Source organism: Carcharodon carcharias, chromosome 12 (assembly GCF_017639515.1).
Source record: "Carcharodon carcharias isolate sCarCar2 chromosome 12, sCarCar2.pri, whole genome shotgun sequence".
NCBI lineage: Eukaryota > Metazoa > Chordata > Chondrichthyes > Lamniformes > Lamnidae > Carcharodon > Carcharodon carcharias.
In genome coordinates, this window is record NC_054478.1 from 87,613,510 (window position 1) to 87,627,685 (window position 14,176).

General features: G+C 43.5%; 1 protein-coding gene across 1 annotated transcript in view; it reads right to left on the bottom strand.

The window, feature by feature from the left end:
• Positions 1 to 14,176, bottom strand: part of znf385b (zinc finger protein 385B) — a 297,152-nt gene that overhangs the window by 259,167 nt on the left and 23,809 nt on the right. The window lies entirely within an intron of this gene.

Below are 14,176 nucleotides of genomic sequence, written 5' to 3' on the forward strand. Positions count from 1 at the left end.
AAAAAAATCCTCTTTTTAGCAAACCTCGCTGTGGGCAAAAATTCAAAAAATTACGTCAATGTACACAAGAAGCAAAAGATATAGAGAAAGTTTGTACTGACAGAAATGTAAGTAATGACACAGCAAATAATGCACTTTTAGTAAAAATAGAATTACACTTACAACAGAGGGGGAACTAAAATACAGTTTGCTACAGAGTTTCCATGCTTTAAACCACCAACTTTCCATTCTCAGTATTTTTATGTTTAAAGGCATAACGTACACATAGCTGCATGTCCAGGTGTTTACAGCCTTAAACTTCCATGTGACTTAATCCTTCCAAGCAAATGTAAGAGATATGTGTCACATTTCACAACCAGAATTGCACTGATGCAAAAATCAAGTGGCAGTACTAACTCCTCCATTACTCTCCCTAAGACAAGTAATCAGCAGAATAATATAGCACAGCACCATTTCCATGTCATCGGTTCCCCAAAGTGTACAGCATTATTAATGGCACAGATGTGGCTGATCTCCAATCTCACAGGCTCCATGAACTGAAATGGTTTCAGTTCACTAATGAATATGCCATCTGGTATCACAGGCACGTTATATACATGAAACGCTGTGACACTGGTAACTCTCGAGTCCTTCACTTTATGGGAACCCATGACTGTCACCAATATTTAAAGGGTCAAAATGGTTCTCTGATGGGAAGGGTACTGGGTGAATCCCCTTGAGGCAGTCTTGAACAAGAACTGAAGAGATATAATATTAAGGCAAAAAAAAACCAGTACTGGCATAATCAAACATAATATTGCAACATTAAAAGAAAGCTTCCAATATTTGGAGCTATCTGTGTAGATTCAGCATAGCCACATCAGGTCTCAAATGTCAGGCTAGTCTGGTGTCTAACCAGCTTTGCCACGCAAAGAGTCATTGCCATGAAAATTATGGAAGCAGAGGCCCAGCATATCAAGTGTCAGAGCAGGACGCCAAGGTATATCCTGAAGGTATTCCTACTAAATCCCAGTTTCAGGCTGGAGTTCGGCCTAAATTTTCCTTAAAATTCTGGCCCATTTTGAGGTGGTAATGGCATAGATGGGGGTGGAAAATGGAGCGTGATGTGTTAAACTAGCTCCCCGGTCAATTTCTTGTTGCCATTTCCATTGGAGGATGGGAAATCAGACAGCAAGCACTGGGATTGTCAACTTTGCAGAGGGAGAGAGTTTGAACAACAGCTGAGCTGAGGTAGATGCAAAGGTGGCAATGTTATGGGGACGAAGACAGGTTTTGTAATGAAGAGGGTATGAGGTACAAAAGCTGAACTCGGAATTAAATACAACAGTGAAATTGAAAACAATCTAGCTCGTTTTCAAAAATCAATTCATGGGATATGGGCGCCACTGGCTAGGCCAGCATTTATTACCCATCCTAATTGCCCTTGAGAAGATGGTGATGAGTTGCCTTCTTGAACCTCTGCAGTCCATGAGACAGTAACCAAGAGGAGAAACACGGACAGTGTCAAGGTTACAGGGTCTGAGGAGGAAACTGAAGAAAATAGCTCCAGTCTTACAAATTTTTATCAATCTTTTGCATGGTCTCAATCCAGTGCCTAAAAAGCATGGGCCGGAACTTTGTGACCCTCCCCTCCCCAACACTCCCAGGAGTGGGTTGGCAGGCAGAGGGGGCCATAAAATCAGTAACATGTCGAGGGTACCATGTGCATCGCCTACCAGCCTTCGCTGAGATTTTACCAGCAGTGGGGTAGGAGTCACATGTCCATCTACCCTTGGGCCAACTGAGGTCCTTAAGTTGTCAACTGACAGCCACGTAAGGGCCTTTTGTCATTGCCGTTGGCACTTTACCAGTGACGAGGGGGGCCCACGCCACATGTAAGGCCGCCAGGTAAACTCTGACAGCCTGGCTGTGGTTTTGGGGCATTGGATTTGTAGGATTGACCGGGTTGGGTGTGCCTTTGCTGTATCTGATAATCCGATGCCTCAGTTGGTGCAGGGTCATCAGGTTTTATTATTATTGTTTTTCTTAGCAATTTTTATACAACTGCATTGCTTGCTCGGCCATTTCAGAGGGCAGTCAGGAGTCAGCCACAGTAGATCTGGTGTCACAGGCTGGCCATTCTGGATAAGGATGGCAGGTTTCCTTCTAAAAGGGGCCTCAATGAACCAGTTCACATTTTAAGAAAATGCAGCAGTTTCATCTTCAGCATTATTGATGCGAATGTTTTATTCCTGATTCATTTGATGAATGGAATTTGAATTCCCCTGCAGCTGTGGTGCAATTTGAACTCATGTCTCTAGATCCAAGTCCCTGGATTACTGGTTTGGTTCAGGAATTTCGCCACTATGTTCAATGCATAGTGCCCACTGGAGTGTCCCACCTCTATCCAAGCAGCAAGGGCTGCCCCATTGTTTCCCCTGGCTCCTCATCAATGTGCCCCCACCACACACAGCCCTCACCTCTCAATAGGGTTTGCCTGACCTGCCCCGGCAAAGCTGACACACTTACCTGGCTATCCAGCCTCCATCACTGTTTCTCATTGGGGACCGAATGCAGTCTCAGCAGTGGCTACCAGTCCCGATGGCACTGCTGGGACTGGAGAGCTGTTGCCCACCTGGTTGGCCGGTGACTCTTGGAGGCAGGTTGTCCTCTCGACATGGGAATGGAAGCCGTGGCTTCAGGCAACTAACTACCTGATGACCGTAAAATCCGGTAGTGGCTTCCCGGGCTGGCAGGGCAGGCTCACCCCTGATTTCTTAGCCGTGGGTGGGGCCACTGCCTCTGCTTAAAAGATTGGCCATATATTCATCCGCATGCCTGCCCACAGCCTCAAGAGCAAAAAATATTAAAATTCAAAGCAGTGAAGTAGAGAGTGATGCTTTAAGTTGAGGCAGAATGTTCCTCTTCTTTTGGTTTGAGTCAGGAGATCTAGTAGTTGACATGGACGCCCTAAGTGTAGACAGTTACTTACATAAGCAGCAGCTCAGGAACGGGAGCATAGTGGCTAAATTCCTGAACCAAACCAGTAATCCAGGGACCTGGATCTAGAGACATGAGTTCAAATCGCACCGTAGCTGCAGGGAAATTCAAATTCCATTCATCAATTGCAACTGGAATAAAACATTCGCACCAGTAATGTTGAAGATGAAACTGCTGCATTTTCCTAAAACCCAAACTAGTTCACTGAGGCCCCTTTCAGAAGGAAACCTGCCATCCTTACCCAAAATGGCCAGAATATGACACCAGATCTACTGTGACTGTCTCCTGACTGCCCTCTGAAATGGTCGAGCAAGCAATGCAGTTGTATAAAAATTGCTAAGACAGACAATAATTATAAAACCTGATGACCCTGCACCAACTGAGGCATCGGATTATCAGGTACAGCAAAGGCACACCAAACCCAGTCAATCCTGCAAATCCTTCTCACTAATATCCGGGGGCATGTCCCAAAAGTAGGACAGCTGTCCAACAGGCTAGTCAAGCAACAGCCTGATACAGTAATACTCAGATTCATACATTTTTGCCAAGACCCCATGCTCCACCATCACTAACCCTGGATGTGTCCTGTTCCACCAGTGCAAATCCATCGCAGGTGGCGGTGCAGTGGTACTCAGTCAGAAGGGAGTGGCTCTGAGAATTCTCAACATTGACTCCAGACACCATGATTTCTCCTGGTATCAGATCAAACATTTGAGGACTAGAATATAAAAGCAGGGATATGGTGCTGGAGCTTTATAAGACTCTGTCAGACCACATTTAGAATATTGTGAGCAATTTTGGGCCCCGTATCTCAGGAAGGATGTGAGGGCCCTGGAGAGGGTCCAGAGGAGATTCACGAGAATGATCCCAGGAATGAAAGGCTTAACATATGAGTAACGTTTGAGGACTCTGGGTCTATACTCGATGGAGTTTAGAAGGATGAGGGGGGATCTGATTGAAACTTACAGAATACTGAAAGGCCTGGATAGAGTGGAGGTGGGGAAGATGTTTCCATTAGTAGGAGAGACTAGGACCTGAGGGCACAGCCTCAGAGTAAAGGGAAGACCTTTTAGAACAGAGATGAGGAGAAACTTCTTTAGCCAGAGAATGGTGAATCTATGGAATTCATTGCCATAGAAGGCTGTGGAGGCAGGTCATTGAGTGTATTTAAGACTGAGATAGATAGGTTCTTGATTGGTAAGGGGATCAAAGGTTATGGCGAGTAGGTGGGAGAATGGGGTTGAGAAACTTATCAGCCTTGATTGAATGACCTAATTTCTGCTCCTATGTCTTACGGTCTTATGTGCAAGGAAACCTGCTGCTACCACCTAACGCGCTCCCTCAGCTGATGACTCAGTCCTCCTCCATGTCGGACACCACTTGGAAGAGCACGGAGGATAGTAAGGGCATAGAACGTACTCTAGTTGGGGGATTTTAATGTCTATCATCAGTTTTCCGCCTATTCATTCCACATTATATCAAGAAATGGTGATGCACACTGGATGTAACTGTTACCATATCAGTAAAAGCCAGTAACTTTTTTTTTTCAAAAGAAGAAATCTGAAATTCCAGTTGTGTACTAAAATGAAGCCACAGGATTCCATGGTTTAAGTCGAATAAATTTTTGCTATAAAAGAGTCAAAGCAAACGCTAAATACTATCTTAGGTACCCACCTGTGCTCTAAAACCTAAGTTTTTAACATAAGTTAAACATGAATTAACAAGCAAATTGTGGTCGATTACAAGCTATTAATTATACATTAAATAGCAGACAAGACAAATCTTACAAATTGGCTCAGCAATCTGCTCAGCATGTATATCATCAATCTCAGTCACAAAGTCCTTCAAAACTCTATCTTCTTCATAAAGGATTTCATCTCCTCTCCTAGGAGCTGGCCTGACCCCCAGCCAACAGCAGTGCACAACCAGAGTTCCACATTGACTCCAGACAATCTTCACTGAAAATGGCACATCAATGCAGAACCTCCTCAACTGAAACTAGACAGCGTAAATCCAGCAATATTATCTTCAAGTAACAAAAACAGCTGTAGCAACTATATCTTTGCTTATTTTCAGCTTCTGGATCTAGTCCCTGATCTCTTCAGCCTACTGGTAATGCACCACTGGGATCATCATCTTCATCTAAGCCCAGAGGGCTTTCTGTGTCCTTTAAAATGATTTCAACCAAGTTCAATCTCCTCAGAAGTTTTGGTTTCCAATCTCAGTTTCCTTAGAGGGTCAAGTTCCTTTCTCAGTTTCCCTTTTCAATTACGGTCTTTCTCAAAAATATAAGCTTTGGAACGACGGATTCCACCACACAGCAAAGACAATGCACCATGACAACTTCCAGCTGCATTGCTGAAGACTTGAGCTACAGAACCAGCCATGCCCCTACCCAAGTTACTTCAGCATTGCTAGTACACTAACATTTACCTGACAAAGTGGAAAATTTCCCTGGTATGCCTTGTCCACAAAAAGCAGGACAAATCCAATCTGGCTAATAACCACCCATCATCCTACTCTCAAGCATCAGAAAAATGATGGAAGGTGTCATCAACGATGCTTTGGGAAAAGATGGGAAGAGGCTCGAATGGAGTATAAACACCAGCTTGGACTGGTTGGCCTATTCCTGAAGCATATATACTATGTAATCATATGTAAATGACATCGACTCACCATCCACTCAATCACTGATCCACAATTTGATTTTCACCAGGGCTATTCAGCTCTAGACCTCATAACATCCTTGGTGCAAACACAGTCAAAGAGCTGAGGTGAGAGTGACTGCCCTTGGCATCAAAGCAACATTTGACCAAGTATGGTATCAAGTAGCCCAGCAAAATCAAATTCAATGGGAATCAACTCTCCACAGGCTAGGTTCATACCTAGCACAAAGGAAGATGATTGCCAATCAATTCAACTCCAGATGTACTGCAGATGTTTCTCAGGATAGTGACCTAGGTCCAACAATCTTCTGCTACTTTTTCAATGACCTTCTTTTCATCATGTGGTCAGAAGTGAGGATGTTTGTCTGACTGCAGCGTTCAGTTCTATTTGCAACTCGCCAGATAAGAAAGCAGTTCATGCCAGCAGGCAGCAAGACCTGGACCACATTCAGGATTTGGAAGCAGCATGTACCATTCATGCCACACAAATGTCAGGCAATGATTATCTCCAATATGAGTGAGTCTAATCACCTCCCTCGGTATTCACCACCATTACCATTATCCAATCCCTAGGGTGCCACCATTAAACAGAAACTTAACTGGGCCTACCACATAGTTACAAGTGCAGATCTGAAGCTGAGTATTCTGTAGCAAGTGACTCACATCTTGACTCCCCGCTGCCTTTCCACCATCTACAAATCAGGAGTGTGATGCAGTATTGCCCACTTGCCTGGACGAGTGCATTTCCAACAACATTCAAGAAACTCAACACCATCTAAGACAATGTAGGACTTGCATCTGTAATGCTGGGGACCTCAGCAGTAGGATCATCAAGGGGAGGTGATGGCTTGGTGATTTTGTTGCTGGGATAGTAATCCAGAGACCCAGGGTAACGCTCTGGGACCTGGGTTCGAATCCCGCTACAGCTGATGGTGGAATTTGAATTCAATAAAATCCTGGAATTAACATTGTTGATTGTTGTAAAACCCACCTGGTTCACTAATGCCCTTTAGGGAAGGAAATCTGTCATCCTTACCTGGTCTGGCCTAAATGTGACTCCAGACCCACAGCAACTCTTGACTCTTAAATGCCCTCTGAAATAGCAAGCCACTCAGTTGTAACAAACCACTACAAAGACCGGGACCACCCGGAAATGACAACAGCAATCGCAGCCCTGTCGACCCTGCAAAGTCCTCCTTACTAACATCTGGGAGAGCTGTCTCACAGATTAATCAAGCAACACCCTGACATAGTCATCCTCACGGAATCACACCTTACAGATAATGTCCCAGTCCCACTGAGGTGATGGCACGGTTGCATTCAGTTGGGAGTTGCCCTGGGAGTCCTCAACATCGACTGTGGACCCCATGAAGTCTCATAAGAGTATTGGTAGGAGTGACTAGCACACAGTCATTGTGGAGACAAAGTCCCGCCTTTACATCGAGGATATCCTCCATCGTGTTGTGTGGCACTATCACTGTGCTAAATGGGATGGATTTTGAACAGATCTAGCAACTCAAGACTGGGCTTCCATGAGGTGCTGTGGGCCATCAGCAGCAGCAGAATTGTACTCGAACACAATCTGTAACCTCATGGCTGGGCACATCCCCCATTCTACCATTACCATCAAGCCAGGGGATCAACCCTGGTTCAATGAAGTGTGCAGGAGGGCATGCCAGGAGCAGCAGCAGGCATACCTAAAAATGAGCTGTCAACCTGGTGAAGCTATAAAACAGGACTACTTGTGTGCCAAACAGCATAAGCAGCAAGTGATAGACAGTGCCAAGTGATCCCACAACCAATGGATTAGATCTAAGCTCTGCAGTCCTGCCACATCCAGTCGTGAATGGTGGTGGACAATTAAACAACTTACTGGAGGCGGAGGCTCCACAAATATTCCCATCCTCAATGATGGAGGAACCCAGCACAGCAGTGCAAAAGATAAGGTTGAAGCATTCGCAACAATCTTCAGCCAGAAGTGATGAGTGAATGATCCATCTTGCCCTCCTGCAGAGGTCCCCAGCATCAGATGTCAGTCTTCAGCCAATTCGATTCGCTCCACATGATATCAAAAAACAGCTGAAGGCACTGGATACTGCAAAGGCTATAGGCCCTGAGAACATTCCTGCAATAGAAGACTTGTGCTTCAGAACTTGCCGTGCCCCTAGCCAAGCTGTTTCAGTAAAGCTACAACTTGTATCCACCCGGCTATGTGGAAAATTGCCCAGTGCACAAAAAGCAGTACAAATCCAACCCAGCCAATTACCGTCCCTTCAGTCTACTCTCGATCATCAGTAAAGTAATGGAAGTGGTCATCAACAATGCTATCAAGGGGCACTTGCTTAGCAATAACCTGCTCACTGACATCCTGTTTAGGTTCTGCCAGGGCCACTCAGCTCCTGACCTCATTACAGCCTTGCTCCCAACATGGACAAAAGAGCTGAATTCCTGAGGTGAGGTGAGAGTGACTGCCCTTGACATTAATGCCACATTTGTCCAAGGGTGGCATCAAAGAACCCTAGCAAAACTGGAGTCAATGGGAATCTCTCCGCTGTTTGGAGTCATACCGAGCACAAAGGAAGATGGTTGTGGTTGTTGGAGGTCAGTCATCTCAGCTCCAGGACATCACTGCAGGAGTTCCTCAGTGTCCTAGCCCAACCATCTTCAGCTGCTTCATCAATGGCCTTCCTTCCATCATATGGTCAGACGTGGGGATGTTTGCTGATGATAGCATAATGTTCAGCACCATTCACGACTCCTCAGGTACTGAAGCAGTCCATGTCCAAATGCAGCAAGACCTGGACAATATCCAGGCTTGGGCTGACAAGTGGCAAGTAACATTCGTACCACACAAGTGTCAGACAATGACCATCTTCCACAAGAGAGAATTCAACCATCGCCTCTTGATGTTAATGGCATTACCTTCACTGAATCCCCCACTATCAACATCCTGGGGGCTTACCATTGACCAGAAATTGAACTAAACTAGCCATATAAATACTGTGGCTATAAAAGCTGGTCAGAGGCTAGGAATTGTGCGACGAGTAACTTGCCTCATGACTCCCCAAAGCCTGTCCACCATCTACAAGGCATAAGTCCCTAATGTGATGGAATACTCCCCACTTGCCTGGATGAGTGCAGCTCCTACAACACTCAAGAAGCTAGGCATCATCCAGGATAAAGCAGCCTGCTTGACTGGCACCACATCCACAAACATTCACTCCCTCCACCACCGATGCTCAGTAGCAGCAGTGCATACCATCTACAAGATGTGCTGCAGGAATTCACGAAGGCTTCTTAGGCAGCACCTTCCAAACCCACAACCTCTACCATCTAGAAGGACAAGGGCAGCAGATTGATGGTAATGCCACCACCTGGAAGTTCCCCTCCAAGTCATTCACCATCCTGACTTGGAAATATATTGTTGTTCCTTCACTGTCGCTGGGTCATCACCCCCAAAGCCTGTCCACCATCTATAAGCTACAAGTCAGGAGTGTGATGAATACACTTCACTAACCTGAATGAGTGCAGCTCCAATACTCAAGAAACTCAACACCATCTAAGACAAAGCATCCCACATGATTGGCATCCTATCCACCACTTTTAGCACTCACTCCCTCCACCAATGATGCACAATACCTAACAGTATTGTGGGTGTACTCACACCACATGGACTGTAGCCATTCAAGAAGGCAGCTCACCACCGTTTTCTCAAGGGCAATTAGGAATGGGCAATAAATGCTGGCCTGGTAGCGATGTTTACAATCCAAGCATGAATAAAAAAAACTTAGCATATAAAGCATCTAAACTCATCTACTCTACATTTTAAATTACAGATAATGAAAGGGATCTTCCATGCAGTATTATCCCATCTTGATGCTTTGGGAGTCATGAGGTGAGTGACTCATACCAGAATTTGAGCCTCTGACCTGCACATGTAGCCTCACTATTTATATGGCTGGTCCAGTTAAGTTTCTGTATTCCTGTATCCACTGTATTCCTGGTCACTGCTATTGCTATGGTGGTGGTGGGGAGAGGGCTTTAAAATTTCAAGGGCTGCCTTCACTAAAATAGGAGCAAGGAATTGGCATTTAAAAAAATATTTTGTTCCAGCCAGTACCACCAGCCCTGCTAAATAGGGTAAAATTTGCTCAACCTATTTAACAACTCCTTGGTTCTACAAACAATTCCATGGTCCCCAGCAAACCATTCACTGAACCATGTTTTTACTACCTCAGCTGAATTTCGCCCACACCCTCCTCACTAGCTTCCTGAACTCCACTCTAAACAAGGTCCAAAATTCTGACACAAGCACTTTGTTCCACAGTAGTCATATCTTGTACATTACCGCTTTTTTTTGCCAACCTTAATTGGCTCCCTGTCCTTCAATGCACTTAATTCAAATCATCACACTTGTTCATAAATCTCATCATGGGCTTGCACTCCAGACCTCTGCAACCACCTCCAGCATTATATCCTAGCCACTTCAGTTTTCTGACTCTGGCATGCAAATCTCCATTCCATTCCAACACTGATTGCAGAGCCTTTAGTTGCTTGTAGCCAGGCTCTCTGAAAGTCCCTGAAAACACCGCCTTGCTACTTCTTTCACAACACGTTTGTGCCTTTTCAACCATGCTTTCAGTCATCTCTTCAAACCTTTATTGCTACTTGTTATCTATTCCCCTTCTAAAATGCCTTCCAGTATTTATGAATGCAAGCCTTAAGACTAAGTCATCAGTGAATATATAACTCCAACACACCTATTCATTTGCCTCGCTGAACAAGGGAGGGTTAAGTATGAAATTTGTATTTGCCTGAAACTATAGATGTAGAAAAGATTTACAAAGATGATACCAGATATGTGTTGTTCCACCTATTAGGAAAGGATGAACAAAAAGGGGATAACCTAATAGACTTCTGTAAAGTACCAAAAGGTTCTGATGGAGTCAACACAGAGGGAGTGTTTCCAGTTGTGGGGAACTGCAAAGCAGAAGTTCATCAATATAAGATAGTCACCAAGAATTAAAATAGATAATTCAGAAGAAACCTCTTTACCCAGAGGGTGGTAGAAATGTGGAAGTCGCTTCCACAGAGAGTGATTGAAGCAAATAGTATTTAAGTGAAAGCGAGACAAGGATATGAGGGAGAAGGGAATAGAGGGATATGCTGAGAGTTAGATAAGAAAGGATGGAAGAAGGCTCAAATGGAGCATAAATGCTAGCACGACCTGATTGGGTTGAATAGACCATTTCTGTGTTGTATATTAGCAGGCAGGAACAAGTGAGGTTATAACTCGGAGTGGCAGGAACCTCAAACTCACTGCCCCTAATATCACCAATTTGTTTGTCTGGAATAGGAGGTCCTGTTGATTGGGGAGATGAATGACATTGGTCCCAGTCCTGTTGAAATGCAACTCATTTATCCTGAACAGGTTGCTCCTGTCCCAATGCTCCAGGAATCTGAAACTGTCCCTCCTGCAGCATTTCTCCAGCTGCATATTAAATAGTACATGGCCAGAATTTTCTGGTCCCACCCGCGGTGGGAACTGCCGCGGACGGGAACGGAAAATTTGGAGGTGTAGCCAAAATTCTATTGACTTTCTGCAGGACTGGAAAATCCAGGCTGCAGCGGGACCGGAAAATCTTGCCCTTTATCTTACTTTACCCAAGGAAAGTAATCTAGAGATTACCACATTTGAGGTTCTGCTCTTTAACTTGTTCCTGAGCTCCTGAAACTCTTGTTGGGAGAACTTCAACCGTTTTTCTTCCTATGTTGCTGGTTCTAACATTGACCGTGATTTCTAGTTCTTCCCCTTGCCGCACAAAATGTGCTGCACACATTCAAGTGATTTAATAGTGACTATCTTATGTTAGAGGCCTTCCCTTTTAGACCCTCCCAAATGCAACTGCCTGTGTGCGTCTGGCAATATCATGGATATTAACATGTTAAATTGTTGAGTCCTATGTTTATGCTACATACATATTCAAACCTTCCACCTTGATTGGTAAAACTGTTTTGTCTGCTGAAAAGAAAAACTCAAGTTTATTACTGTCTTTCTTGGCTTTGAAATGCAATTTCTTAAATTATATTTTCCAACCACAAAGCAGGCTTCATGTTATAAAAATAACTCTCCTGGAAATACTAAAATGGTAGTTTCTACCCATATTTTTAAACTTTTAAAATAAAAAGTTCTTTTAAAAATATGATATCCAGTAAACATGGTTTCCCCGCACTAGCTTGTGATACCTGTAGGGTATCATATTATCAGAGTCTTTTGGGATGAAGTTCTCCTGGACAATGGGCCCTCAGTTGCTCCCTTCTCACCCTCTCTCCATGGAAGGTGAGTTGGGCCACAATATGAGATAGGAGATGTTGTATAAATGGAAAAACAGATAATGATAATGATCCTTTTCTCCTGCAGTTCAATGAAAGTGATTTAATTTTAACTGCAGATGAGGTGTTAGGAGCACTAAGAAGTTGGAACCCATGTTGTAGCAGGAGCTGTTGTAAGGGTCGTTTGGTGTCTCATGGAGAGGTCAGGAGGCTAGAATGGTTGAACATTAAGTACTTATTAACAACTATCTATACACATCTCTGAGGTACAGCCCCATGTGACTGCTGACTCCATGCTTGCTCCTTCCAGACTACTACACGCAGTCTATCATGTGACTCTCTACATCACTATGTGGGCAGTACCATTTCCCCAGTCCCACATTAACCCTTGCTATGCCAAACACCCTATACTACAGGAGAAAGGTGAAGAAAACAATTATGTAAGAAGTTTGAAAGATTTAGAAACTGACAATAGCTGTTGCTTACAGTACCACTGATTGCGCTATTTGTGTCAAATCTAATCCGAAATCTGTCCTTAGTTTTTGACAAGTGCGGTTAGGTCGGATAACCTTAATTGTTAATTGTTAACATTAATTGTTAAATCAACAAGAATCATCGTGCACCTGTATTAAAAAATCTATTTTCCCCTTTTATGTATCTGCTTTGTCTCTAAGAGAAATAAAAAGTCTTGGAAAAAAGTTCACTTAAATAGGAGGCTCTGTGTAGAATCACAGTGAGCATAAGACCAATTAAATTGGCAGGTTTGCTGAGAACCACTGTACATGTTAATGTAATTGAAGACAGAATAGCTATTAAAGTGCCTGTTTTACTGCAACATGTTTTAGAAATTGCAGACTGTAAAAGAGAACATCGAGTCCACTTGTAAAACCCTCTCAACTATGGCATTAAATGATAGGAACTAACTTGTCATTCATGCACACTCATGCTGGAATTTTGGGGTAACAAACATAATTGGAGGTGGTAATAGAATGTGCCATTCTATTTTTTTCATACTGAGGCACCATGAAGTCTTAGTAGCCATTTCCTCATATTTTTAAACAAAATTAAACTTCTTATTTTTATAATGCTGCCAAAATATTTAGAATAAATTCAAGCATATTCTGCAATGGTAAAAGAGTAGCTTTGTGAGCCTGTGTTTTTCGTGCGCATGCGCTGGAAGCAATGATGGAATGTAGAGCTATAAGATCAAAGGCCAATTCTGGAATCTACACTCCTGTCTTGCAAGGTGGCCTTGCAAAATTATGCCTATAATGTAGTTGAGTGTTCCCTCCATTGCATATACTTTTTAATGCTTTTAAATGATTTTAATAATAAGCCACCATAAAATATACACAATGTCCGACACAAGCACTCCATTCACATCTCTCATCCTGCCATCTGAATTCTGAATAATCAACAGAAAACATATTGTAGGCTTGTACCAACTAACAACCTACAAAGGAAATTTTTATCCTCCGTTTTAGGGTTTTCACAACACCATCATCAGCAATTCATTTGGTTCTGGCCAACATAATGAAGAAGGGCTACTCAGCTGACGGGCGAGAGAATATTCCTAGCAGGTGCATTTGGTACATCATTGTCCTCGTGCTTATGCACAGGTTCATTTCTGCAACTCCACACACTCTAAAGTCCTTGACATCTGCTGAAGAGATGCCAGAGGCACTAAATCAGGCAGTGATCCCACATGTTGTGACGCAGCAGGTGATGTGTGCCAGGCGGATCAAATCCACAAGAGAAACTTGATCAGGCGATCACAACAGTTTGGCAATTTGTATTTATTTCGAGATGCAAGCCTTGAATTCAGAGGTGATAAGTCCACCAAGGCTTCAGAGATCTTTTAAAAAACTAAATTAAACATTTATTAATAAAAGAAAAGATTTCAAGCACATACATAGGTCTACAAATTACTCCTATAGTAACTCTTACAGCAGCTAATTAATCTGGCTTCCAGTTATACTCTCATTAAGGCAACAGTAAAAAAAAATAGATTTTAAACAGATCCAGGTAAGTCAACACAATACCCTGGTCAGTAGAATTCAAAATGGCTCTTCCCAGCTTCGGTTTCTGTAGATAGCAGGTGTAATGCACAAATACTGGAGGCTTCTCACACTTCTGTTAGATCTTAAAATACCTTCCCTGACACAAAGCCTCATCCTCCCTTATACCTGTTTCTCCAT